We start from the raw sequence: 27,434 nt of genomic DNA, 5'->3' as shown, positions 1-27,434 counted from the left end.
TATCAGTGAGGTAGATTATCTTTTACATATCGCACTACAAATTTTATGCAACACCAACTTGTCCGAACGAGGAGTATCTTCTTGCTGTTCCTGGTAGTCCAGTAACCCTTCAGCCCAATGAATCACTGATGCATGACTTATTATTACTGTTTCTGGAATTAGAAGAATGCTGTCATCTTCATCACTGTTTTTCACATCCTCAGTTTTCACTTGTACTCGCTGAACAATAGCACTGTCAGTCAACACCTGATGACCTGGTTTTGTGCAGTCCATGTCACACCATTCAGAAATATTTTCTTTGTCAACTGGGAGTACTTTTCAAAACAGCTGCTATCATTGGTAATGAGCAGTTTTCTTCGTCATCACAATCATTGATTTCACCAATTTTAGAAATGATGTTTTTCCATGACTTGCATATGGTCGATTGTTTTACCTTACATTGCGCCTTCAACACTTCATAAATTGTCCAGCAAAACATGGCTTTTCAGCTTTACCTATTACACCAAAGCTCGACTTTGTGTGATCCCATACATCCCATACCATTAAAACAACACAACACAGTTATCCTTTCCTTCTTTGATTTATAACCAGGCACAGTACACTCTGTCTCAAAAGCTAAAGTCTTTGTTGGTAGACACTTCCAAAACAGCCAGGTCTCATCCACACTCCATATTTGCTCCAGCTCTGAATTTTCTCTTGGAATGAACGTCTGGAAATCATTACAAAATTCAGAAGCAGCCATATTATCTGCACTAACTGTTCTCCTCGTATGGCAATCTCCCGGATATCATGACATTGTCTATCGTGTTAGCCCTCTGGGAGATGCATTAAAATCGCCTTCAATCCCCAAGGTTTTGAAGAAAAAGCTGGGCCAATTTGATGCATATTTGGCCCCATACTTGTCTGCCCTCTGCTTTTTTCTGGTGAAATTATTCCAAGATTAGTTTATCCAGTTCTGCGTATGTATACATTTTCATACTAAAATGTAGACTTTCACGGCCGGAAATATCATGTCCATTATAATTATCCGGGCTGTTATGCCGTGGTCGGTTGATGAATTCTGTGTCGATTCCCAACGTTTCGTCTCCGACTGCGGGAGACATCTTCAAGGGGGTCCGTGGACCTTCCATTGAGCTACGGACCCCCTTGAAGATGTCTCCCGCAGTCGGAGACGAAACGTTGGGAATCGACACAGAATTCATCAACCGACCATGGCATAACAGCCCGAATAATTATAATGGACATGATACATTTTCATAGCCTTCTGCCCTGACAAACCTTCAATCAGATGAGTCAGAACTGGTAGTAAATGGATTTTTTTCTTTATTTTTCTGAATATCACAGATTGTAGTTTCAAACAATGGAAAATCCAGGATGGAATGTAACAATACGAGAGAAGGAAAGTTGCTACTCACCATATAGCGGAGATATTGAGCTGGGATAGGCACAATAACAAGTTCACACAATCATAGCTTTTGGCCATCTCACTGAAGCCTTCACTGACCGTAATTATCCTCCCATCCTTGTACAAAAACAAATCCGCCATGCCTTATCTTTCCAGTCTCCCACCACCTCCCAAAGTCCCACAGTCCGGCCACAGAGGAGCATTCCCCTCGTAACTCAGTACTATCCAGGACTGGAGCAACTTAATTACATTCTCCGCCAGGGTTTCAACTACCTCTCGCCGTGCCCTGAAATGAGAAATGTCCTACCCACTATCCTTCCCACCCCTCCTACCGTGATATTCCGCCGTCCAGCGAACCTACACAATATACATGTCCATTCTTACACAACCCCTACTCCGAATCCCTTACCTCATGGCTCATACCCCTGTAACAGACCTAGATGCAACACCTGTCCCATACATCCTCCTACCACCTACTACTCCTGTCCGATCACTAACATTACCTATCACATCAAAGGCAGGGTTACCTGTGAAACCAGTCGTGATCTACAAGATAATCTGCAACCACTGTGCTGCATTCTATGTAGGCATGACAACCAACAAGCTGTCCGTCCCCATGAACGGCCACCGACAAACTGTGGCCAAAAAACAAGTGGACCACCCGGTAGCTGAACACGCTGCCAAACATGATACCCCTCATCTGAATGTCTGCTTCACAGCCTGTGCCATATGGATCCTTCCCACCAACGCCAGTTTTTCTGAATTGCGCAGGTGGGAACTTTCCCTGCAATACATCCCACGTTCCTGTAACCCTCTTGGCCTCAACCTTCGTTAGTCACTGTCCTCGCCCATCCAGCCCCCTCCCTGTTCCTATTCCAGCACTACACAGCCATCATTTCACCGCCTTACCCAGTCTTTTAATTTCTTTTATTTTTATTTCTCTCCTCTCCGCTACTTACCCCCTACCACCTCCGCACCACTCTCCTACCCCCCGTCTAAACTGCAACACTTCACTGTCCGTCACACCCACCATACCATCCCTCCCCCTCCCTGCCTCCTCCTTACCCCCACCCAGTCACCATTCCCATCATGCACTGGTGCTGCTGATCACAGTGTAGTTTCAGCTCTCCGAGACTGCAGATGTGTGTGCAAGTTGCGCTTGCATGTGTGTGTGCAAGTTGCACATGTGTGTATGAGTGTCTACTGCTGACAGAGACCTTAAAGGCCGAAAGCTATGATTGTGTGAACTTTTTATTATGCCTATCGTGGCTCAGCATCTCCGCTATGTGGTGAGTAGCAACTTTCCTTCTCTCAGATCGTAGTTTCACTCGTATTCTAAATCAGTGCCAGATTCCACGTATGAATACAGCCTTCTTCAAGTTTATGTATTATTTCCACTTTCTGCTTTGTCATCAGTGCAAAACATCTTTCAGACATTGTTTGGCACTAAGAGAAACCACAAGACAATTGACCGCAACAATCAAGGCTGTCACATGTGTTCAAGCAGCACATTGTACACAAAACTTGTGTTGTAACTTGACACTATCATTCATGGGTGACAACACTGACGCTAAAAGAAAAATTTTCAGCAGCAAAAAAAATTAATAAATAAATAAAAATAAAAAAATGGGTTTGGGGGGGGGGGGGGGGGTGCTGGAATAGGACATGAATAATTGATTGTTTTCTGTAACTAGGAACTGGAAAATGCTTGCCAACACAAATCATATTATGTACGGATTTTAAGCTGGACTGGGCAAAGGAAGATGTGAGGAGAATACAGGCGACAGGGATGCACTTTCTGCAATAGATCCTGAGCAAGTCGAGAAAGGACAGGATAAGAAACGAAAGAATATGAAACATGCTTCAGATCAGTCCCCTAAAAGAAAATATGGAGAGAAATAGGCTGAAATAGTTTGGCCACATTAAAATAATGGAGAAAGAAAGACCAACAAGAAGAGATCTGGAATGGATAGAATCTAGAAAAAGGCCAATTGGAAGACCATGAACGAGATGGAGATGATGTGAATCGAAGAGGACTATAATGGGATAAAATGTTGAATGTTAGATTGTGGGATGGGGGGAAGAGACGATTGAAAGAGGCCTTGTGAGCAACCAGCACAAGCAGAAACATTTCAGGAGGAAAAAGAAGAATATATTGGTATACAACAACTCCCCTATGTAGTGGGCCTGTAAGAGCTGCAAATACAAAATTGGCTAATCACAGAGGCATTTTAGCTAACATTGTACCCATGCTTGTAACTTAGCAGGGTGGGACCATCCTACTTCTTCTTGTACCAACTCTTGATGTCAATATAATTTTTTTCTTTGATTCTGATTTGTGGAGAATACATTTGAAATAGTTACACAAAATAATTAACTTCATATTTGGGATTTATAACATCAGATTTAATTATTCATAATTTAAGTTTCACTAAGAACACATGGACATGAAATTTGCAGTGAGCCAGTAGATGTTTCCTTCTAAATTCATTTAGTTTGTGTAAAAAACCTCATTTTCTTCATCACAGGCATTTTCCCCCCAAAAACTTCCAATTAAAAAAATTACTCTTAATCAACGTCCTTGAGCTACAGAAAGTTCACATCATACCAAATGTAACAAGTCATTTACAAAACTAAGTATAATGTATATGCACTGTGGATATTTTTGATTCCAGAAATGCCTACTTCAATTCAGTTTGCAAAGTGTAAGGCCATTGGCTGGCGGAATACCACTGCTCCCAAACCCTTGGCTCATGGGTCGTATCATTGTAATAGACCTAGATGCAAGACCTGTCGCATATATCCTCCCCCCACCACCACCTACTCCAGTCCCATCACAGACAGCAACTATCCCATCAAAGGCAGGGCTACCTGTGAAACCAACCATGTAATCTACAAGCTAAGCTGTAACTACTGGCTGAATTCTACACAGGCACAAGAACCAACACGCTGTTTGCATTAATGGCCACGACAAACTGTGACCCAGAACAGATAAATCACCCCGGTGCAGAGCACGTCACCCAACATGACTTCCATTTCAATGACTCCTTCAGTCTGTGCCATTTGGATCCTTCCCACCATCAGCTTTCCTGGCTTGCACATGTGGGAACTGTCCCTGTAACACAAGGGTTGGAACTTAAAATAATGGCAACTATTTATTCACAAACAATACAAGAGTTACATGTTTGCATCTGTTACTGTCCTTCAAAGTAGTCACCAGCATTGTGCAGAACCCGTTGCCAGTGATGTGGAAGGCATAGTATACCGTTAGCACGTGTTCTGCTGATGGTGCAAATGGAGTGGTCTACTGCCTGTCGAATCTCTGGAACAGTTCTGAAGCAAATGCCACGAAGTGGTTCCTTCATCTTCGGAATCAAATCACAGTCACAAGGACTTAAGCCCAGAGTATAGTAGATGGTACAGTACTTCCCAGTCCCATTGACCGAACAGAGCAGCCACAGCTTGTGCTGTATGTGCCCACACATTGTCTTGCAAAATGATGGGTGGGTTGCACAGAATGTATCACTGCTTCTTTCGCAAAGCTGGTTGCAGGTGATGCTCCAAAAACGAACAGTAATACTGTGCATTGACAGTCTGCCATGGTGGAACATAATGCAATTAGGATAACACCATCACATTGTACACGAGAATCACCATAACTTTAGACTGCTCCATTCACACCATCAACAGAACAGGCCTCCTGCATTGCTGGCAACGTGTTTTACACAACACTGGTGACTACTTTGAAGGACAGTAACGGTGAAAACATATAACTCTTTCATATCAGCTGTGAATAAATAGTTGCCACTATTAAGTTCCAACCCTCATATATCCTACATATTCCAGTAACCCACCTGGCCTCAACCTTCATTAGTCATTGTCTTTACTCGTCTAGCACCTTCCCTTTTCCCATTCCAGCTCTACTTAGCACCTCTATCCCACCACAGAGCCTCCGTCTTTTTACTTCTCTCCTTTTCCACTAACAACATCTAGCTGCCCTAACCCTATCCTGCATCCAACTCGTCCCTGTACACTCCACAACTACCACTTTACCATCCCCTCCCCCTCCCCTACTCTGCTATCCCTCTCCATCCCCACCACAGCCTCTCTCATCATGCACTGCTGCTAGCAGTCTGGCTTCAGCTGACAAAAACTGTGGTCATGGTCGTGTGTGTGAGAATTGCATTTGTATGTGTTTGTTGTCTATTTTCAAAAAGGGCCTTGTTGGTTGAAAGGTCACTTTCTGACAGTCCTTTTGTTGTGCCTACCTGTGACTCATTCTCTCCACTGTACGGTAAGTCGCAACTATCGTTTTCACAGGAAGAATGCCTAATACAATGGAGAATTCCTTCTGTCATGCACTTCAGTGGTTTGCAGAATATACATAGGTGTTACAGACATCACACATAAAGGCTTTCACAGGGCACATTGTCTGAGAGTACATATTTGGGTTTCATGAAGAGAGAATTTTGCTGTGGCATGGATAACAAGCACTTCACAGTGTGTGATTGAAATGGGGCAGAACCTGTAAATCTGTTTAAAGTTAAGTATGCAGGAAAGTACAATTCACACAGGCAAAACAGCCCAATTCCCTTTGGGCTCACCAAGGAACTGGCAGTGCACAGATCAAATGCAATGTTGTGCCAAGCTGTAATGAACTGTTGCCAATAAGCAAGCTGAAAGAACATTTCAGTGGAAAAAGATTTTCCAGCAATGAAGATGTTCACACAGCATTCCGAAATGGCTCCGCAAATATCGAGGAATTGAATTATTTGTGGACTTTTTCTATTTCGGTTTAGAAACACTTTATGATTACACTGAAAAATAGTGTCATGGAACTATGATACCTTGAAGTATAGTGAAGCATTCTATAAAAGTTACACTGTTTCTCATAATAATGCGTAACTTACTTTTGAAGTCCCCTTGTAGATGTTTAAGGCAAGCAACACCAAAGAGGTAGGCAATACAGAGGTGAGGTGACAACCAAACATCATTTGGGAAGTTAATCGGCAGTCATTTTGAAAGCAAAATAGTTTGCACACGGGTTTGTAAGCCACCATGTTTCTTTTCAGAATCAAACCTGTTGCACACTTGGGAGTATAAATGCAAGCACACATCAGAAAAAGACTGACAATTTACAAATGTTCTGTAATTGTACATGAATCCGAAGCAGCCAACCAAATGCAACAGGTAATTTTATTCAACATTTGACCATGGGTTAAAAGGATGTAAACCAGTCTTCAAAAATACACGTCACTGAAGTTTCACATTAGGAAAAAAATTGAAGCAATCTGACATCAATCCCATGAAATTACACTGTCAGTTCAGTTCACTGTATACACTATTACAAATGTTGACCTCTATGATGAGCTTGCCAAGCAGGACTAGTTGAAATCCAGAAATTAAACCAATCAAAATAAGGTGGTGTTACATGCTGCACATTGATGTGGATTTTAACTATTTTTACATTTCAAGGCCAACAGCCCTGCAGCATTGGTTATCTGACAGGAACAAGTGTTACCAAAAGTTGAGCAGTCAGGCTTGGCTAGCATTTGGACTGGTCAACATCCAGGTCTGCCAAGTGCTGTTGGCAAGCAGGGTGCATTCAGCTGTTGTGGGGCCAATTGAGGAGCTACTAACAAGTTGGGAGGTTTGTGTGTTTTTTGTCAGGACCTGATCATAAGGAACAAATGCCACATCACTTCATTGTTTTTCCAATGTGAAATTTCAGTTTTATTTCTGATTATTGAGAACCCTGAGGAAAAAAGACTTTCATCCTGCTTCGTAACATTCCTAAACCTCACCAACATAATACTGTGATATTGATGTCCGAAAATTTAATGGATAGATGAAAGGTACTGCAAATTACATCTTCTGTGCATTATGATGTGGTTCAGTTTATTGCAGTTGCAATAATCTTTGTATGCCCTTAGTACATAGATAGCCATGAAAAAGCTTAAATCTATACACCAATCAGATAACCAATTTAGGCAAACCTAGTGTAGCTAGCCAGTGTCATCAATTTCATGAACTTACCATCATCTGACACTATTTCCTTTGTTTCAAATACAAATTTAAATGCTACATAGAAGCAAACTATTCCAGAATGTTTTCTTAGATGTTAGGCCATACATACCTACAACTGATTTTGGAATTTTTTCATTGTAGGGTGTGTTTAACCACAAGAAGATTGATCCTGAACTTAATTATCCAGACCATGTATTTGAATTTCACACGAATTGTCTATGAAGAACATTAGATATGTATGTATTACAGTAATTGCTGTAAGATGATGTACATCAAAACATTTATCCAGCATAATCAGAGGTAGTTTTGTTTTCGGCTGTTACTGCTACATATTGACATTTCATTTGTTGAAAGTTTATATTCCTCTATATCGCATCCTTTTCTTTTGCCATCTAACATGGTGCAAGGTTATTCAGTTTGCTTCATTCTCTTCTTTGCTTCTATCTCTAGGTGACAAATTCTTCAGAACTGTCTACCTTAACCACCACTGTGGAATGCTACTCATGTGCAACACTGCTCCACATTATCTTCATTATTACCAATTGCAAACCATTTCATTTAATAGTAGTTAGTTTATCACAACTGTGCTGTGTATTTGATGATAAACAGTGCTTCAGTTACATAAAATTCACTATCATTTCCATTCATAAATTTGCCATTTACTGTAAGTGGGGTATAACTGCCTGTTATGTTGACAAACTAAAGCAGCAACCCATTTTGGTACTGAGATATAAAAGAACATTTAACAGGTACAAAGAATTGAAGGAATTGTGGGCATGTTGGATAGGAATGCTCATCCATATAAAACAGTACTTTGCATTTAAATATTACTGATCTACATGCCAATTGTTTATATCTTCTACAAACAGGAAAAATCCACAATGGAATTTAATACAGTTCCCTTCCTGAAACAATACCATCCAACAACAAAATTTAAGACAAGAGTAATGAAGTAAATGAGTTACTGGAACTGAAAGGGTTACTTCAAATTTTTCCATGTATTTCTAAAGACGTGCAGGATCAAATTTTTCATAGGTTAAAGATTTTACAGTCCAACACTGACTTTTGCTATATCCTTTCTTATATTTCACAAAGTTATCTATGAAAACTATTATTTCAGCTTTCCCTGAGTGCCACTCGAATTCTGGTGTGAATTCTGTCTTGTGTTACAGGGTTGTTACCAAGCACGTTTCCTATTTATGATATTTTTACTTAAAAAAAGAGAAGTCCTATATATTTAAAAATATATACAAAAATGTATTTACACATCCCATATTTGTCTTCCTGTCTCAGATCAAACAACTGCCCAACCACTAGAAATTTTAAGCATGAGCTAAGGTACTCAATGCAAGTTGAACACAAATTTCCACTGGCAGCTGTTAAATGCAGGAAATTTTCTAATTTGATAATGAACTTCCACATGTCAACACAGCTCATCATATTTCTACACTTTTGCCCAAATAAAGTTAAGCAAGGTTTCAATATATCTCATCCTCAGAGGTTCTTAAAAACCATCGGAATCATTACTCTGTTCCAGTGCATCAATATTTGAAGTGCTTATTTCGTTTTCTAAAAAATGTACACATCACTGAGAAGAAAGCAGAGGTGATCTCAATGGAAGGCTGGTTTGAACACCTCAGTGCTTTACAACAAAGGTACTTTGTATGCCCTTTCATTTCACCTCCCTTTGAATCAACTTCCCAGCTACTTAGTACCTCCCACATTCAGACACCAAACCAGATCGGAACAAACTGCCAAAAGAGTGTTCCCAGACACTGAATCCAATCCAGAGAATAACTTTCCATTCCATAGAAATTTGAATGCATATGGGAACTATTTTAGAAATTAAAAACTTGCTTTTAACTTTCAGCATGACAAACTGCAATTTTAGCAGCCATCCATTTGATACCTTTACATACAAAACCATTTGAGGAATAATTTGATCACCCAACCAAGACAAGCAATCATGGCTCTTACAAGAATTTTCAACTGAAATCTTTATTGACCAATACTTTACAAGTGGAACACACTAGTGTCACAAACAAAAATTATTACTTTGCTGACAATTACATTCTTGTTGACTTTCAATAACAATGAACATGTATACCTGGAACAAGAATCATGAAATAAGCACAATTCCTCTAGCATCATCAAATGAAAAGAAAATTTAATGATATCAGAATCTTTCAACATCATTTCTTCAGATTGACTAGGGCAGTGTTTGTTGTTCATCATTAACAGTAAACAACATCTGGAAGCACAACTGGGAGTTTCAATTACATACCTAAAAAAAAAAGAAAGACCAAATCAAGTACCCAGATAAACACAATAAACTTATGGTACAGCTTAAAGTTAATTCAGACATCATCTACCAACATTCGGATAATCCTTCTGGTGGAAACCGCGAATGAAAACTTCTATTATCATCATCACAATACTGGACTGATACATAATTGTACCCCTCGGGTTTACACAATAGGTGATTTTGAACATTACTATTTAGACAAACTTAAGATATACAAACCTGAAAGGGCAGACACCTTAGAGACAGCACAAACTGCAACAATGGAAACTTGTATTAACCAAATTATGCAAGCCAGCAAGATATATCATTACAGATAAAAAAAGATCAGCAAGTAATTCTCACTCACAGTAAATATGACAGGGATAACTAAACATCACTTCTATGTACACACATGCAACCAGTAAATGCCAAGCATACTCACTTCAATATGTGCCAAGCATACTCCAACATACACCTCCAAATCCTGAAAAATAAAAACTTATATTAATAACACAATACATACATTTACAACTAAAATTAATGTCAGGCGTGATCAGACACATTCAACCATCATTAGGCAGTAACCCTCTGGTGGAAACCGCGAATGAAATATGGAAATTTTCATCACAGAATTCATAACTGAATTACATATGTTATCCACTTACCATTTCCGAATGTACAGTCCCACTGAATGTAAGCAATGGTAAACTTCACAGTTCATGCCAATTCATCAAAACATCTTTCCAGCCTGCTACACTCAATACCCCACTCCCCTGATTTGTATATTCAAAGCAACCTAGACATTACACTACACCATTTGACTAACTGCAAAACATTCAAATCTGTTGTCCAACTCTTAATACTCTTTCAGCAGTTGCAAACCACTAGCACATTTGACATTACACAGGTTATAACAAAAACTGACAATACTTAATGTTTTGTGTGGTACACTGAGCAGTTCTAGAGACGGAACCATATACTGATACAGTTTGGGCACTGGAGAGCACTTAAGTCCGAGATTGTTATGCATTCCAGATCAAATAAATCCAACAGGACCTGCACACTGCCATTTACATTACAATTGTGTTCTGCCTACGTCAATGCACTTCATACTTCAGCAGTGCTAAACCTTACATACATGAGCCAATATGTGCAGCTAAATACTTCTATTTCTGAGGACTACAATAACATCCAAATATGTTACAGGTGTACCATACACTTCATGTTACCCAACAGAAAATAGAGGCGTCAAGTATGGTAATTGAACTGGTCCACCTCTAACAACCCACTGACTGGATTGGGATATGTGACAGTCATTCTGCACATCGACTGAACTGTGCTGTAGTTCAGTCATATTGCAGCAACATTTACTGGTGCTACATCCTACAGGATAAGCAAAATACCTTTAATAAATGTGAAATAAATCAGTCCCATTAGTCTGGTGGAAGAAATGGTCCAATGTGATAAGTCACATCTCAGGCCAGCTGTGAATACCAACCTTGCACAAAGATTATGATCTTCCAAAAGTTGACCATGTGTCTAGTAAATGTGCATTCATCCACAAATCAAACCACTGTAACTTACTGCTAGTCAAGTATGAATGACCCCCTCATGTTTTGGCAGCTACCACAAGAAATGGTAGCCTGAGGATAGCATTTGTAAGTACCAAGTACTGTACATTGTATCCGTATGGCAGAAAATACCTGTGTGCAACTCAGATGTGTTTATAGCTTCGAACATGCAGTGATGTGGGGACAATTATTTGGAAAATATTCCACATATAATCTTGCATTAGCTCTCCCACTGGAATCCATTTTGCTTGAGGAAAGCACCGTGTACCATTTCCACAGCTGTGTACTGATAGCTGTCACAGTGCTGTCAACCCAACTGCACTGGCAGACCACGTAATGTCCACAATAGGATGCACACTAAGACTAAGGAGGAATTTAGTTCATGCACAGGAATGTTATTAGGCTCAGGCCACAGTACACAGATGGCCGAAAGGGCTGCATACCTCCCACATTCAGACACCAGAACAGATCTGAACGAACTGCCAAAAGATTGTTCCCCCGACACTGACCAACACCAAGGCCATGTGTTTCAGGATATGGGTTTCTTCTTAAAGTGTATTAGTTTGCCTTTCCACACAGCATATTACACATCTTGCCTGTGACACTGTCTTAAACAGCACTCACCACACCACACTGTAGTTTTGACTGCCAGTGTAATTCAATGAAACTTTCTTACTACACATCCCCAGACTGGCAATTAGGCAAACCATCAAATGAGTGAAAAGTCTTATGTTTAAATGCCAATAACTGACATGAACTGCAAAGTTTCCTGAACTCCGAATTTGACCCCAGCCTGCAAAAACAAAAACAAGTCTCAGAAACCAGAATTAAGACATACAACACTAATTTATTAAGCAACATCTTATTCAGGGAAGTAAATGCATCAAAAATTCAGACATATGCTTGTCATATTCATCATTAAGTAATTGTACAAAAAAAAAATCTAAATTCAAATGGCAAATGGACAACTGATGTTTCAGTGCACCTAATTTAAGAAAAACTACAATCTGACTGATTCGGCCAGCGACATCTTATTCCAGTAAATAGCTATGTCATGCTATCATAGGCATGTCAACTTCTGAATTATCAGAAATGCACATAAGATAGGCCTATACGGGTTTTGGAAATAAATGCTCTCTTTAGAACAGCTTCGAACAGGTAACAAACTCAAAAAATTGAAAAACCAGGGCTTTAATAAGGTCTAAGGTTAGGTGAAATTCGGTTGCAGTTTGGCAAAACCAATGAATGTGAATGCAAAACAAAGGTAACACTTCCTGCTGTAGATCCAGAGAGTATTAGAGAAAGTCAAAAAATAAATGTCAGAAAGTATTGGCACTTGCTAAAACTCTGTCAAACATGGAGAATACATCCGCCACAAATTGTACCCAAATTTCATCTCAAGTGCCACCAGAAATGGTGCCCAATTTCATCTGAAGTGCATGGACCTATAACACAACTTACATCAATACAACTAAGGAACCCACATTAAAATCAGATTTTCAGTGAATTTAGAAACTGAAAATTTAGAACACATGGAACAAAATGCAAGAGAACTCTTGCAGAGACCAAATTTAGATCAGCAGATTGCAAAGGTGGTGTGTAAAGCAATAGCCATTGGCACAAAATTTCAGCAGTGCCGAGAGAAAACTTCAAGACACCTGGTTTCATAAAGAAGTAGCTCCATTATGTGGAATGATTAAGTTAACAAAACTGACAGTTTGAATCTTTAAAAACTAGCAGTTAAGTAGTTACTAGCTGATGAAACACATTCTCTTACTTCAAGAAATGTGGAAATAAGGTAAGTGGATAACAAACACACATTACTGTTTTACGGTTTCAAACAATGACATCACACAAATTACCAAGTGGTTTACACTGAAAAGGACCACGGCAGATTCTGAAACTACACAAATTACTGAAGTTTAATACAACAGAGGGTGCAACAGTCAGACAAAAAATTAACTGATGGAAATACAATGAACACTTTATTAGCTGAAGATCTCATACAAATTAACAGTACAAGTCTAAAGTCAATCATGGGTGCATCGGTTTATGAAATACACTGATGAAATTTTAATCAAAATTAAATCACTGAGCAATTACATGTCAAGTGGTCCTTTTACGTACCAGGTTACATATTAAGAGCAAATACTCATCACATAACAAACCTTTGGCAAAGATTTTCAGCCTCTCTAGAAAGTTATTTTTCCAGTTCCAAACGTAACAAAAGCTTAAATTACTAAGAAGGTGGTTCTGCTGACAAAGCTATTCTACAGTCAAGTTCCTTCTCAAAAATTCTATTGAAATTGCATGACAGTGTTAAGATTCGTAACTACTTCACTTCATATCACCGAGAAAAAGCTTCACAAATTCTAAATCTACACACAACACAATTCTTGACCTGCTTTTTAAAATCAACATAATTTAATTTAGCTGCAGGTATTTTCCTAGACCTCAAAAGCCTTCAATGGCCAACCATAAAATTCTGCTAAAAAAACTAGAAACAGGTTTACCACACAGCTGGTTGCAATAATACCTAAACAACCACAGGCAGAAGGTATCACTTCAGTGCAAATTCAATATCATGAATAAAACAAGAAATACCTTTTTCTTACCAACAAATACAATGTACTTAAGAAAATACTAAGACTGCTGCTATTCTCGTTTTACGTGGACAACTGTTTAATATATGAAACCAAAAATTAATCACGTTTGTCAATGACACTGGATCCAGTCCAGCTTGCAGTCAACAGCAGAAAGTTCTACAAGAAGGCTTTTGGAGGCATACACCCAAAAGCAATTCTAAATGCTGAAAATGCTGTGTGACAACTTTCATTACCCAGCCAAATGTATATTCAAGAGAGGTTAACAATGATAAAATCTCTGTCTATGGGTTCAGAAAAAGTTAAAATCAAATGCACAATTTCTCTAAGAAACTAATCCATCCATGTGGAACAGCACTGACAATACATTTGCAGTGCCACTCACTGTCTCAACAAGGAGTAATTTGCTGAAGACTTGTTGGCAAAAATGTTTCTAGAATGCAAAAAGAACTTAGTGTTCTCCATGTTACTTACTCTTAACTACTGTGCTCACCCTAGACTACCCCCTTGAAAACAGGCAGATTGCTACAGAACAAAACTGTACCCTTTTCCCGGGGATATTCAAATATACACTTAACAGTCTAGAACAGGTCTATCAGGAAGCATAATTAACATTATACTACACAATAAGGTACGAGAGGAAATATTACATGTCCCAATATTTAAAAGGCATTCACTGGAAGAAATTCAGAAAACCTAAATAAGATTATGGATGTCTCTGAAGTGTTATACTACTTTCACTTATTTCCATTCTACAGAAAACAGAATGGCAATCCACTGACTTACCAAACCTAGTGCCATCACTGGGAAATTAAAACAGCATCTCTTATCACCTTAGTATCTAACTACTAACATCCTCTGAAAAATTACAGAAGTATTACACAAGCGAACTTACCAGTTTCTCCAAGTAGTATTTCACAGTCCAGCCAAAAATGTCCTGGAAAGGAAAGAAATGTATTAAATTCTACATGACCACACCAATTACAATTCATTTAGGAAAGTAAATATACAGCAAAATACAACTACACACTATCCTGCCTCCAGTAACAATGCCATCACAACTAAAGCTTTGTTGCTGTGATCTTGTTTGAAGACATGTTAGCCTAATCGGTGCAAGTATAGGTTCATTTGAGCAGCTTCCAGCAGGCTCATGCACATGGCCGAACTCACATGAGCAGTGCCTTCTCCCTCTTCCAGCTACATGAAGAATTGCTGTTTGCCATATGAGCAGTAGCAGCCAAGTAGCCAGATGCTACACAGAAAAATTTTTCTAGCACACCCAAGCTGCCAGATTCTCACACACGCAGAGCAAGCTGAGCTATAGTGTGTGTGTGTGTGTGTGTGTGTGTGTGTGTGTGTGGGGTGGGTTTCATACTCCACATGATCCCGTGTATCACGATACTGATTGATCATTTACAGCTCCCACATTAGCAATTCAACTATTAATGAAGTTATTTCTGTCAGCTTTGTAGAGAAATTTGTTTCTATTAATTTTTTCCACAGAGGTAGTAGTTCAGTCAATTTAAAGGCATATCTTCATTTTTGAGACAAATGACATAACATAATAAAGAATCTAACAAAGACATGAAATTCCAACCGTTTGAGTAGTCTCCGATGTCCTGTTTCTTTTAAGACAAGTTCTCTTAATGCTATATTCATATGAACATACATCAATATTAACATGGAGCTGACTAAACTGGTAAATTTGGTCTGTAGTTCTAAATATTTTGTTTCAAATATATGGAGAGCTGTAGCAGAATTTTACAAATCTGCCTTCCATGAAACAATGTTTTTCGATCACACTTTTTTATAATCTGTTCATCATAAGAATAAACCAGATGTAAACAAACACAAATGCAGTGACTGGTCAGAAGCCGTAGCACATGTACTCTGGCATGTGTTACGCTCTTGGAAGTAGGTCCTACTAATATGTTAGTTATCTTACAACTAAGTTAAATGAAATTTTCGGAAATTCAAATACATCAACTGCCATCAATGTTTTACTTAACAACACTAGCTACATAGCTTTTATTTCAAAAAATTGTGTAGCCTGTGCTCATATTGTTGCACTGTTGAGCAGTACAAATATGGCTGAGACTGCTTTCTGTCCTGCAGTGAAAAATGTGCATGGAACACTTAAAAAGTGCTGAGAAATATGCTATTCTTAATGTCTTAAATAATAGACTATAAAGTTTTTCCACAGTTGTATGCAAGGCAGTTGATAATTACACATAACATGTATGTATAGCACAGCTGGTAACACTATCTGAACCAAGTGTGGTTGTGTGTTGGTTCAAATTTACCCAATGTTTTTTCTCTGTTAATTTGAAATACCTAATTACATATTAGACACAAACTTCCTTGTTTCCACTTCAAATACAAATTCTTAATTATCGATGTTTTGTGAAAGATTTGATCCGAGATGTAAGAAGACTGTTAAGCTGCCAGATGTACTGGAACTAATGCATTTCTCGAATTTGGATAAGGAAGGAGCTAAGAGATTAACAGACAACTAAGTAATACCTTCAGTGGCTTCAATATATAAGTATACGGTGAAATCCTTCAGTACTCTTACGTTACACAGCTTATGCAGAAAAATTATCCCGTGGTTAAGTCAAGAATTTTCTTAATTCTTGTCTTTAATTAAAGTAGTATATTAGCTAAACAAAAATAAAAAAACATGTTGCAGTTTTCGTCTAGTTGCCTAAGGACCATATTGTGGGAGATTTGCAGTGTACCTAATTCTAAGGCACTGAGAACCCCCTTCTTTAAAATCCTGGTGGTTGTTAAGTTGTCAGTACAACTACAACACTAACCACTAACATGCATACCAGCCAATCCTGTATCTCCCTAGAACTCTTATTTCCTTGCAGACGTACTTCCAAAACCAACCGACTTCATTGATGCCTCATCATGTGCCCCATTCACATATCTTCAGTTAGTCAGGTTCAACAATAAACTTTTCCCCAATTTTGTTCAGTTCCTCCAACACTATTTTGTAGAACCATACACTTCCAATGCCCTATCTTGCCTGATGAGTCCATTGTCCACATTTCCCCTCATAAATGCTTTCAATGAAGACCAGCCAACACCTCATGTTACATGTCAAAATATTCTAACACTTCTGAACATTACTCATTTACTTATGCTACTGTTAGGTAACAGAATAAGTAGCTGAACTACACCTTTTAACCAAAGTATCTTAAAAGCACTTAATTGAAGAAACTTTACACAGATGGAGATCTGCAAGGGCAATACAATAGAGGTCACACACTGAAAGAATTCTTGCCAATACCCCAGCCAACACCCATTTTGAGCAAAGTATGCTGAAACTGCAAATCTGTTTACTGCCTGAAAAGACAATAAGAAACTTATACAAAAATAATCTTTGAAAATGCTGTTCAACCTGTCACACCTAGTGTTCTCTCAATACTGTAGTTCTATTATACTATCACAGAAGATGGGTCAACATATCACTGACACTTCAACAACAATCTTCTACAATTCAACTATTTTGTTTCCTGAGTTTAATATTAAACTAGGAGCAGCTTTCTAACACTAACCAAAATCCCAATTAAATAACCAGTTACAATTTACAAAAGCCACAAGCCTGATCAAAAGCATAAGGACACTGTTGCTGAACTACGTATTACCCAGCTATTGAAGCAGGATAATATAGCTGAACAGCTTTTCATCTCCACAGCATAAAACGCCATACCTGAAATTAATATCCAGTATGGAGCTGGGGCTGTGGTACAACAATGAACAAGGTTTGGAATTTTATACTACAGTTTCTTACCTGTAACTGATTTCCAACAAGACTTCACAGGTTCACCAGCACTGCTCTACCCAGTATCAAGAGCTGCAACAAACAAGAATAGTATGAAACATGTTGGGAACACAAAAACTTCACAACAAATATATTTAAAATTGTGTTGTCTGTGACAGGATACACAAACCAGCAAACCATCCTGGGATGTGAGTTTTTAACAGACTTTAATTTACCCCAGTTCGGGGCCAGGAAGAGCACAGAGCAAATCCTGGTTGTGAGCTTGGGGTCTCCCTCTTTAGGTCAAGACTTGAGAATGTCACAATACCTCAATTTCTTTCAATCTACACACTATGTAGTAGTTCAAGTTGCTTTAAATTTCTAAGAAGGTAGCCTAATGCATTGTCACTTTGACCACATACAACAGAATCACATGAACATAGCAGCCCCATCATTTCTCATGTACGAGGGTAATCCCGAAAGTAAGATCTCTTGAAGCACACAGACCTGTATTTCAACAATGGCTTACATCAGCTCACAGCTTTAACATTTAGCTATTTTTCGACAATCACTATTTCTGTCAATACATTTTTGTAGACGCTGTGGCAGTTTTAGTATGTCCATGTCATACCAGCTGACCACTATGTTGTTCAGAAAGTTATGAACCTCTTCTTTCACCTTGTCGTCAAAGCTGAATCGCTGGGACCACAATGCTGAGACTGAAAAAGCTCAACGGGCAATTCAGACCTGGACAACAAGAATGTTGAGCAAGGGTGCGCGCGCACACACGCACACCATTGCTCTCCTGCAACAGTTTCAGTGTAACACAATCACCCACCCACCCTATAGTCCTGACTTAGCACCCAAGGACTATCACCCGTTCCTTAAGTTAAAAAATGTTTGGTCAGAAAGCAATTCAGCTCCAACAACAAGGTGAAAGAAGGCTTATAACTTTCTAAACAACATGGCAGCAAGCTGGTATGACATAGGCATACAGAAACTCCCAGTGACTACAAAAATGCATTGATAGAAATGTTGAAAAATAGCTAAATGGTCAAGCTGTAAAGTCATCTAAACCACTGTAGAAATAAAGAGGTCTACATATTTATATAAAAATAGGCGACCTTACTTTTGGGATTACCCTCACATATACACAAGAGACTCCATTATGCCAACTTAAAAAAAAACACACAGGTAATTAACTCCAGCTCATCTGCACCCTATCTGGCATCAAAGTAGCAACATGTGACTCTCGTCAACCTATCGAAAGCATAAATTATTAGACCTCTAACCACAACAGCAATAAGACCTCAATGAGGTTGAGGTTGTGGGGCCTACCACCAACAAATGAATGCAGAACAAATACAATATCAACTTTTAAGAACACGATACCTAATGTTAGGCATTCCGCATGCCATACAGCAATGAGAGGAATTTACTAAGCAGCTGGCTGTAATACATCAACAATAAAGCAAGATAGTGCCATTAACATCTATATGCATATTGCCATGGAAGACATTGTTATTTCTTGCAAACATATCTAATTATCAACATATGCATGAAGACCACTGTCCCACCCTGCACTTTCACTCTGATTACACTGTCAAAGATTGTTAACAAATCTCTTATACATTATGTCTACCAACACCACTAAATTTTGTACAGACCAAGATTTTTAGTTTAAATACATGTTACAGTTAACTGGTTACAACCTGTGTACATAAACAGTAGTAGTGACTGCAAAGTTTTAAATTGTTAGTGAAACTAAATTGAAAGAAAATTGAGCAAAACATGGTATAACAGACAACTCACTGCAGACCTACCTCTTAGCTACACATTTACATTTATTTCCATCACCCAATACAATGCACGAAACAAGTGCTAGGTAACTCAAAGAGATCTCTCGTTCTCATCACTTGGCTACACCTGTAAAAAAAAAAGTTCATCAGAAACCAATACTTGACAGAACAGAGTGAACAACAGAGTGGTAACATCAGTGAGGGCAAGTAAGATCAATCACAAAATCATATGAAAATAATTATATCATCATTTCAGCAAACAATATAAAGATTTATTGTACAATCTTACCTTTTTCATAAGCCTTATGGCAACCACAGTACCACCAATGGTGGCAAATCCACCTTGACACAAGCACAACCTGGAGAACAGTATATCATATTAAAACATTGCAAAACTATTCTGAACATCACACGTGTCACAAATTTCGTCAGACAAATGCCTCAATATCCACATATAGTTTCAGGACTCTTACACATCATTCAAAATACTTCTATAAAAAACGTATATACCAATTTATTAGTACAACTAAACCCTCACAACCTAATTTACACTAAAAACTGTACACAGCATTCCGCCCCTTCACCTTACCACAACCGATATTATTTAAGCAAGAATCTCTTCACATACACACCATATCATTCCGTACCAGTAGCGCAGCTGCAAGGAGCTGTTCACGATCGCCAATGTCCATCTTTCTGGAAGCACCAAAACTCATGTCGGAAAGTGGATGCACAGGTTTCGAGTTGGTCCTGCGAATCCGGGCGGCAGTGAGACATGCCCCAACTGAGTATTTGCACAAAAAAGGCATATCATTAGCGTATTTATCTATTATAATTACATCACTTTTAGAACTCTTAAAGTAATCCTCAGAAAATCCACTCAGTCACCGAATTCAGACTGGGGCGGTTGTTGTTCATCACTGAAAAATATCTCAAGTAATTAAGTATATCTGTAAAACTCACACGATACGCAAGCATTTGCTACAGCAGATAGTATTTCGACGCCTTCGCTTTGTTACGCATGTATGTGCTGGCATTATGGCTTCGGACGGACCATTTCTTGCATTATGCCACACGACTGCCAACTAAAACAACGTTAGAGAATTAGCTACATTAGGAATAAACTTCATACTCGCTAAGCTATTCAACAACTCAGCAACTAATTTTATTCACAGCGTTTCATACGAACGAGACAACAGTATCATCATAAGCATACCACGAATTACAACAATTTCATCTCCTATCCCTAACTCCTGCATGTGTATATTATTTTTGCCTACAATTAAGTCTTTTCAGACAACCAACGCCACATATCAAGTAAGCCTTACATAAACTGAAACAACGTTTCGTTATCTAACAATTTCCTTCCCGATTCAAATTGTTTGTAACCGCCATTCCCTAAAATAAAATTAAACCACGTGGCTACCATATATAATACACAAATACGTCTCCAATAAAACGACAATCGTCACACAGAAGCTAGTAAAAGAAACGCAACGAGAAATAGATATGCTCAGTCACCAACTTTTTCCAATTAAAAGCGACGACAAGAAGATACCTACAACCTAACTTCCACAATACACGTACCTCATATCACCATGCGAACCCCAGTCAAAATGGAAGCACAGCTCCCTCAGCAGCCGGTTTTATAAGAAACCAAAGATGTTCCTTATAGTACTTCCACTTCATTACACTTACCGATAGTTAAGTTCCTAGGTTCAAATCGAAGACTGGCCTTGCTGTGCAGAAGCTATAGAGCTGGTGTGGCTCCAACATAAACCACGTGACTGTTGGCAAAACGTGGCGGGATTTCAAATCAGCAGTCTGCCATCCTATGTTTGTATCGTATTTTCCCCACATTGCTCAATTGACTGCCAAACGCTTCCAACAAAAACATTTGACCTGGATTTGTTCACAGTACCATTTAAAAAATCTAAAAAATACATCGAACGCCACTATGGTGCCCAGCGGGACGAAATTACCATAAACTATCAATTAAAGTAAAATGTCGTTAAAATTCTTTTAAACAGTACGAGTGGGCCCATGTCAAAACTTTAAACATTGGATTCGCCGCGTTTTGAGCTCTAGTCAGTTATAAAAGAAAATGGGATATGGGAATTATGTCAACTACAGGTGCCAAAATTGTCGACTTTAGGAGCAGGTCCATTTTAGAGTATCAGTTTTAGGTGCACTTCAAAGGTTCATTTCCCAATATTTTTACAAAAATTTAAACTATCAGTTTAAAAAAATGTTATAGATGAAAGGTGAGACTTTGAACTTTCAGAAAATAATTTTGGAGCCTACGTTTATTTAATAGTATTAGAAGGTAGAAAAAATTCTCTTAATGTGTCGACTATAGGTGCTCTTCCCTTACTATAATCCCACTTGAATATACAAATCCTTGCTACCTGTGGGCTATTAAGTGCCTCAAAACGAATAATGCATATACCAAAGTGAATATTGTGCAGCGTAAAAGATGTCAATTATGACTCCAGAAACACTTACAAAATTTCAACTGAAACAGTCGTTACAGCAATCAATTTAACCAGGGCAGGCCATAAATTAAAAGTTCCAAGAGATTATGCAATGATTTTAATTTTTTACAGGTATTTCTTCACAGTTGATGAAAACAAACTCAAGGAAAACTCTTTTCAAGGTTAAAACACTGTTGTCAACTTCTGTCTTAAGATAGTAATTCTGTGAGGAAACAAACTGCAAAATAATTGCCACAATGAACTGTGACAGTATATAATTTTTTAAGAAAACTATCTAAGGGCCACTTTCCATCCCTAATATTGCAAAACTGTACTGACCCTCATCCAGATTAAGAGCTATTTCCCAGGGCACAAACAGTTTAGAGCTCATCTGCCAGAACGAAAACATTTGGCAGTCTCTCAGTACAATAAGAATAGGGGCTCTTTCTTATTTTAGAAAAATAATACCTGTACAGTGATCTGATTTTGTTGACACTGTGTGGGATCATGAGGAAATTTTTCCTTGCCTCTGCATAATAATCATGTGGGCATAAATCAAATAAAACTCCCCTTTAATTACATAATAATGATTATCATTGCAGTTTGTGAACAATTTGAATAGCTTACTACAAATGCAGCAGAAGACAATTAGTCAACCTAGAGCTTAAAAACTCACTTTTTTAACAGAAATTTTAGGCTTACCTTAGGAGTAACCTTTAAAGATGGGAAAAGTTGTTCTTACACTGAAAAGTGAGGTCTGTTTTCTGCAGAGTTCATAAACTGCCAATGTCACATTTTCATGATGTTTTGTACCGAATTTTGGAAATTGTTGCATATGAATGAAATATATATACCTGTACTTGCTTCAATCAAACAGCATTCTGAATTTCTTATTGCAAGCTTATGCAACAAATCCTTAGTACCTGGTGTCTGTAGTGGATGCATATTGCCAGAGGTGGAATTATCCATTGCAGTAACAACTGAGGTAATAGAAATACTTTTGTGCTTGACACTCCAATGATATTTACAAACATGCACTGCCAACACCATGCATAATCTCACATTTTCACTAAGTTCCTTAGCAAATTTTGAAAGCTGTTGCATATGAATGAAATATATGTACCTGTACATGCTTCACTCAGAGCCTACTGAATTTTGTATTACAATCTCATCTGACAAATCCTTGCTACCTGGTGGTTATTATGTATCTATAGCAGACACATTTTACCAAAGTGAACACAATCCATTGCACCAACTACAGTTGACTAAGAATCAAGAAACTGGTTTAAACTATTACGTGAAACAACTTTTGGGTGTTTGAGTTTCCATAGATAACATGAAAAGAAATAAATGTTGATTCTTTAAAGTGCTTTTCTCATTTTAAATTTATTACACTTTTTTCTCAGTTGCTGCAAGTATTCAAAGAAAACTAACATATCTTGGGAAAAAATGGATATTCAGAAAAAATTAACTCAATATTTTATTTCACAACATTATTTTATTTCTTACAAAATTTTATTTCACAGTTTCTTTCTTACAACACAATATTTTCCCACAGATTTATTTCTTAAGCCCATATTCTAAGAGGGCAGAACAATGTTTAACAGGTAAAAAGATATAGAAGACACTGACAAGAGAATAAATCTAGTAAAAATATAAGGGCCCAAACAAATTAACAACACAACGTACAGACCTAGAAGGAACAAAAAATAAAAGACAGTACATAATATATATTGTGTTAAGAGTGAAAGAATATCTAGGTTTACATAAAAGAAATGAATCCAATTGGTCTGAAAACAGAAGTAAAGTCCAAACATATATTGAAAAAGGCTTTGTGGGTGCAGTATGGGCACTTAGAAGAACTCCAGATACCTCTGTCTGTACTTTGTGTAGACATCAAGGTTCAAACATTATTATTAATAATAATAATAAACAACATAACCTTGGCAATTATTAACTCTAATGTAATAGGGATCAGGCATAGAATATTTAATGTCCCTTAAACAGCACAGTTTTTGTGTATAAACTCCTCACACAACCTTTCTGGAATGTTTTTGTCACAGACTTGCCAAAATGGTGATTTCTAATTTAAAAATATTCAAATAAAATTGATTTAATTAGAGCACTTCTGTGATTTTCTGTGGGCTCAAAGTCCATAATATGTTTGTTGATAGATTGAAAAACACTACAATCAACATCTGCCATAGCACATGAAACAAGAACATTTTTCTTTTGCAACATTCCCTTCGCCTGCTGCAACCGATAAGCTTGCTCTGCTGCTTTGCAAATTTTAATAACGTCAGCAGAAGGTGTAACTAAACCTCCCACATTCTTTCTTCTGATTAGTCCAATGTCACTGTCCACTGCCCCACACAAGGAATTTGCACATTCTACACAATGTACTGACTTAGTCAATTTACGCACAATGAATCCTGCTATGTATGCAACAACATTCCGTACATAATTTGACAGCTGTTCAAATGAGACAGCAGGAATGCTGTATGAGTGATCATGAGAGACTGATGCAACATCTAGGCCTAACTTCTCTGAATTACAATTGATAACTGATGTAAATGGGTTAGATTGCATCACATCCAATCCAGAAGATACACTGAGAATGGAACAATCTGCAGTATCCAAAGTAGATCCAAACTCTGACCCTCTTACCTGCTGATGGATAAGCAATCGTTTGTAGGCTGCTTTGAATTGAGCTGCTGTGGGATTGTTGTTACCACCACCATATCTTCCGATTGAGCTGAAAAATGTCTCTATGTGGTCCTGTAGCAATTTATATGTAAGCCAGAAATTTAGTTTTGGTTGAGAGCTGTCTATGAGGGAAACATATAATTTTCTTAGGCTCTGTATACATACAAGAAAGCCAAGGAAACCAGTCTTTCTGTTAGTATACAAAATAGATGGTCCATTAGCCTCAAGTCTCAGCTCCTGAATATATTTTTCCACTTCATCAAGAAATGGTAAAATATGGCCAGCTGTCTGCATTGACAGAGGTGATTTATACCTTTTGGACAGGAGATTCCTACTATTGAAACAATCAAAAAGGTTGTTCATTGTCCTTATAAATTTAACTGTATGTTCACATCCTTTAAAGTCAGCTAGTTGCAAATCTTTGTCAAGGAATTCTAGAGCCTTAGCTACACTACCACTAAATGTTTGCACAGCAATCCTTACATTCATTTTATAACGATACCACTCAATGTGTTTTGTTCTTACTTTTGTAGCAGCCAGAAGTTTCTCCACTTTTTGCAGCTCATGTAATTTTAATACATAATCCCATTTTATTGGATTTCTGTTTCCATAAAAAATGACACCTTTACCAGCTAATGTATTGCGTATTAACTTGAACATGTGACATGGATCAAGGAATATGCAAACATTATCCTTACATAGAGGGTGTTTAAAAAAAGGTTTCATTCTGCACGTTGAAAGACAGGCCCCTAGCTTGTCTACCATTGCAGTGTTTACGTGAGCACCATCAAAAGTAACAGAAATTACTTCTACTCCAGCATCATATGTAAATTTCAATGCCTCCTTAAGTAGGTTTGATTTTTCAACAGCACCCAGGCCATTGACTAAAAAGTAGCCAATTGGAATTTTCCATGAACCATTAACAGCAGTCAACATGAATGTTAATGCCTCATTTGCAACAGGCAGATTGTCATTGTCAAGTTCTGTACCATAATCTATGTAACCAATAAACTTATTTCCACAAAATTCAACATGCTTCCTTATGGCAATCTCATCAAATGACATGGCACAAAGCAATTTCTTACCTTTGCTAATGAGTTCCTGACTTTTTATTCTAAGCACTATTGCTGCTTCTTTACTGAAACCAGGATCCCCATCAACAACACTGTACCATTTTCTTAATGTTCGTGGATGTGGCAGTGACGTTTTAAAATTTTTCCTTACATAGCTATATGCCTTGCTACTGTAAAAATTTAGTGTTAGAGCAAAGGTCCGAAGAGCTGCTGGATACATATTTGCTTCTTTACCTTTACTGACACGTTGGAGCAACTCCGAAGTATCAGGTGGCAGCATCTGATAGCAAAAAGCCACATCATTTAAGCATAAGTATTCCAACCTGCAATCAGTTATACATTTTAAAAATGTCAGGCATTGTAAATATAATTGCCTTCAGTAAATTAGCCAGGGATTCATTTATAACACGATTATTTTCAAGATTATTTATCAAAGATTTCAAAGACAAGACTTTCTGCTTCATCCCACGAGATGACCGCTGCAAATTCTTTAACTTTCTGGCTTTGATGCTAATCTGCCGTCTTGCCACATCTATCACTTTTTCTGATATGCCAGGAGTACACAAATCGTTATTCGGAAAGTCCCCAATATACCTGAAACTTTTGTTTTTCGGGGTGTTCGTTTCCATATCGCATGTCACTGTAAACAAAGCAAAAATGCATGTTTTGAGGTATAATTTGTGGGCGAAGCATGTCCGAAATGGCACTTAACGTAACGTGCTACAGTTGTATTCTAATATAATATTTTACTAACTCGCAGTTGTTACACACATTCTAAGAACATTCAGACTTACAGGCAGTGGAAGCACAGATTTCAGAAGACGAGGCATCATCTAAAGAACGCCTTCTAGAGTGTGATTTACGGAGCTTAGGCTTCTTCGATTTCATATGCTCTGGAAAATCGTAAAGTGTCGGAATAGCATCACTACTTAGCCAATTCCCTCCAGTTTTAGCCCTATAAAAACCTCGGGTTTAAAAATGACAGGCATTGTAAACACAAATTATAAATATACATTGTAAATAATAACTAACCTATCAAAACATTTCTCTTCGAAGTGTTTCGAGCAAAGGCGCGTATGTGCAGACGGCTTAAAGTTTTTCCGCTTCAGAGCCTGTATCCAAAGCTGCCTTCGGTTTTCATCCTTAGGGACCTATGAGTAGGAACGAGAAACAGTTATACTTACTTCTGTAACCGAATTATCACAGATACTTTCCAAAATGTAGTAAGAGTCTGACTTTACAGGCACCACTTTCAACACTTTAATTTACGTGATACTCTATTTCAAGTGTATAAAACATATAAAAGTCACTTCAGCAGATTTCAATAAACGCATCTGCACTATCATAGAAACACTTACACGTGAAATGTAATGCCATTTCCCCCGACAAAACGCTGAGTACAGCCATAAGCGCAACACGAAACAACCATGTTTTGCCAACATTCACGTGACTTCAGCCCAGAGGTGTTGGAGCCACGAAAATGACGTCAGGGCCAGTCTATTTCAAACATATGAGCAGTTGCCAGCGGGCTCGTGCGCATGCGCAGAGCTGAATTCACGTATGAGCAGTGCCTTCCTCCCGCTTCTGGCTACTTGAAGCGTGGCTGTTTGGTGTATGAGCAGTAGCAGCAAGTAGCCAGATGCTACCCGGAAAAATTTTTCTGGCGCGCCCAAGTTGCCAGATTCGCGCATACGCAGAGCAAGCTGAATTATAGTGGGGGGTC

General features: G+C 38.2%; 1 long non-coding RNA gene and 1 other non-coding gene across 5 annotated transcripts; both read right to left on the bottom strand.

The window, feature by feature from the left end:
• Positions 1–9,414: 9,414 nt before the first annotated feature.
• Positions 9,415–21,068, bottom strand: LOC126253444 (uncharacterized). Of its 4 annotated transcripts, XR_007545957.1 has the most exons (11): positions 21,046–21,067; positions 20,422–20,543; positions 20,091–20,242; positions 19,748–19,817; positions 19,483–19,585; positions 17,690–17,752; positions 14,786–14,827; positions 10,382–12,080; positions 10,159–10,200; positions 9,957–9,989; positions 9,415–9,716 (listed from the first exon to the last, which is right to left on the bottom strand). It is a non-coding gene; the product is annotated as an uncharacterized LOC126253444 (long non-coding RNA). The 4 variants fall into 4 exon arrangements; XR_007545958.1 differs by lacking the exon at positions 20,422–20,543 and having other exon boundaries at positions 21,046–21,068; XR_007545960.1 differs by lacking the exon at positions 21,046–21,067 and having other exon boundaries at positions 20,106–20,242; positions 20,422–21,027.
• LOC126254820 (small nucleolar RNA SNORD31) lies at positions 20,320–20,386 on the bottom strand. The gene has a single exon (XR_007546449.1). It is a non-coding gene; the product is annotated as a small nucleolar RNA SNORD31 (small nucleolar RNA).
• Positions 21,069–27,434: the final 6,366 nt, after the last annotated feature.

Source organism: Schistocerca nitens, chromosome 4, assembly GCF_023898315.1.
Source record: "Schistocerca nitens isolate TAMUIC-IGC-003100 chromosome 4, iqSchNite1.1, whole genome shotgun sequence".
In the NCBI taxonomy this organism is placed as follows: domain Eukaryota; kingdom Metazoa; phylum Arthropoda; class Insecta; order Orthoptera; family Acrididae; genus Schistocerca; species Schistocerca nitens.
The sequence above is the reverse complement of the archived record's forward strand: the minus strand, read 5'-3'. Positions and strand labels throughout refer to the sequence as shown.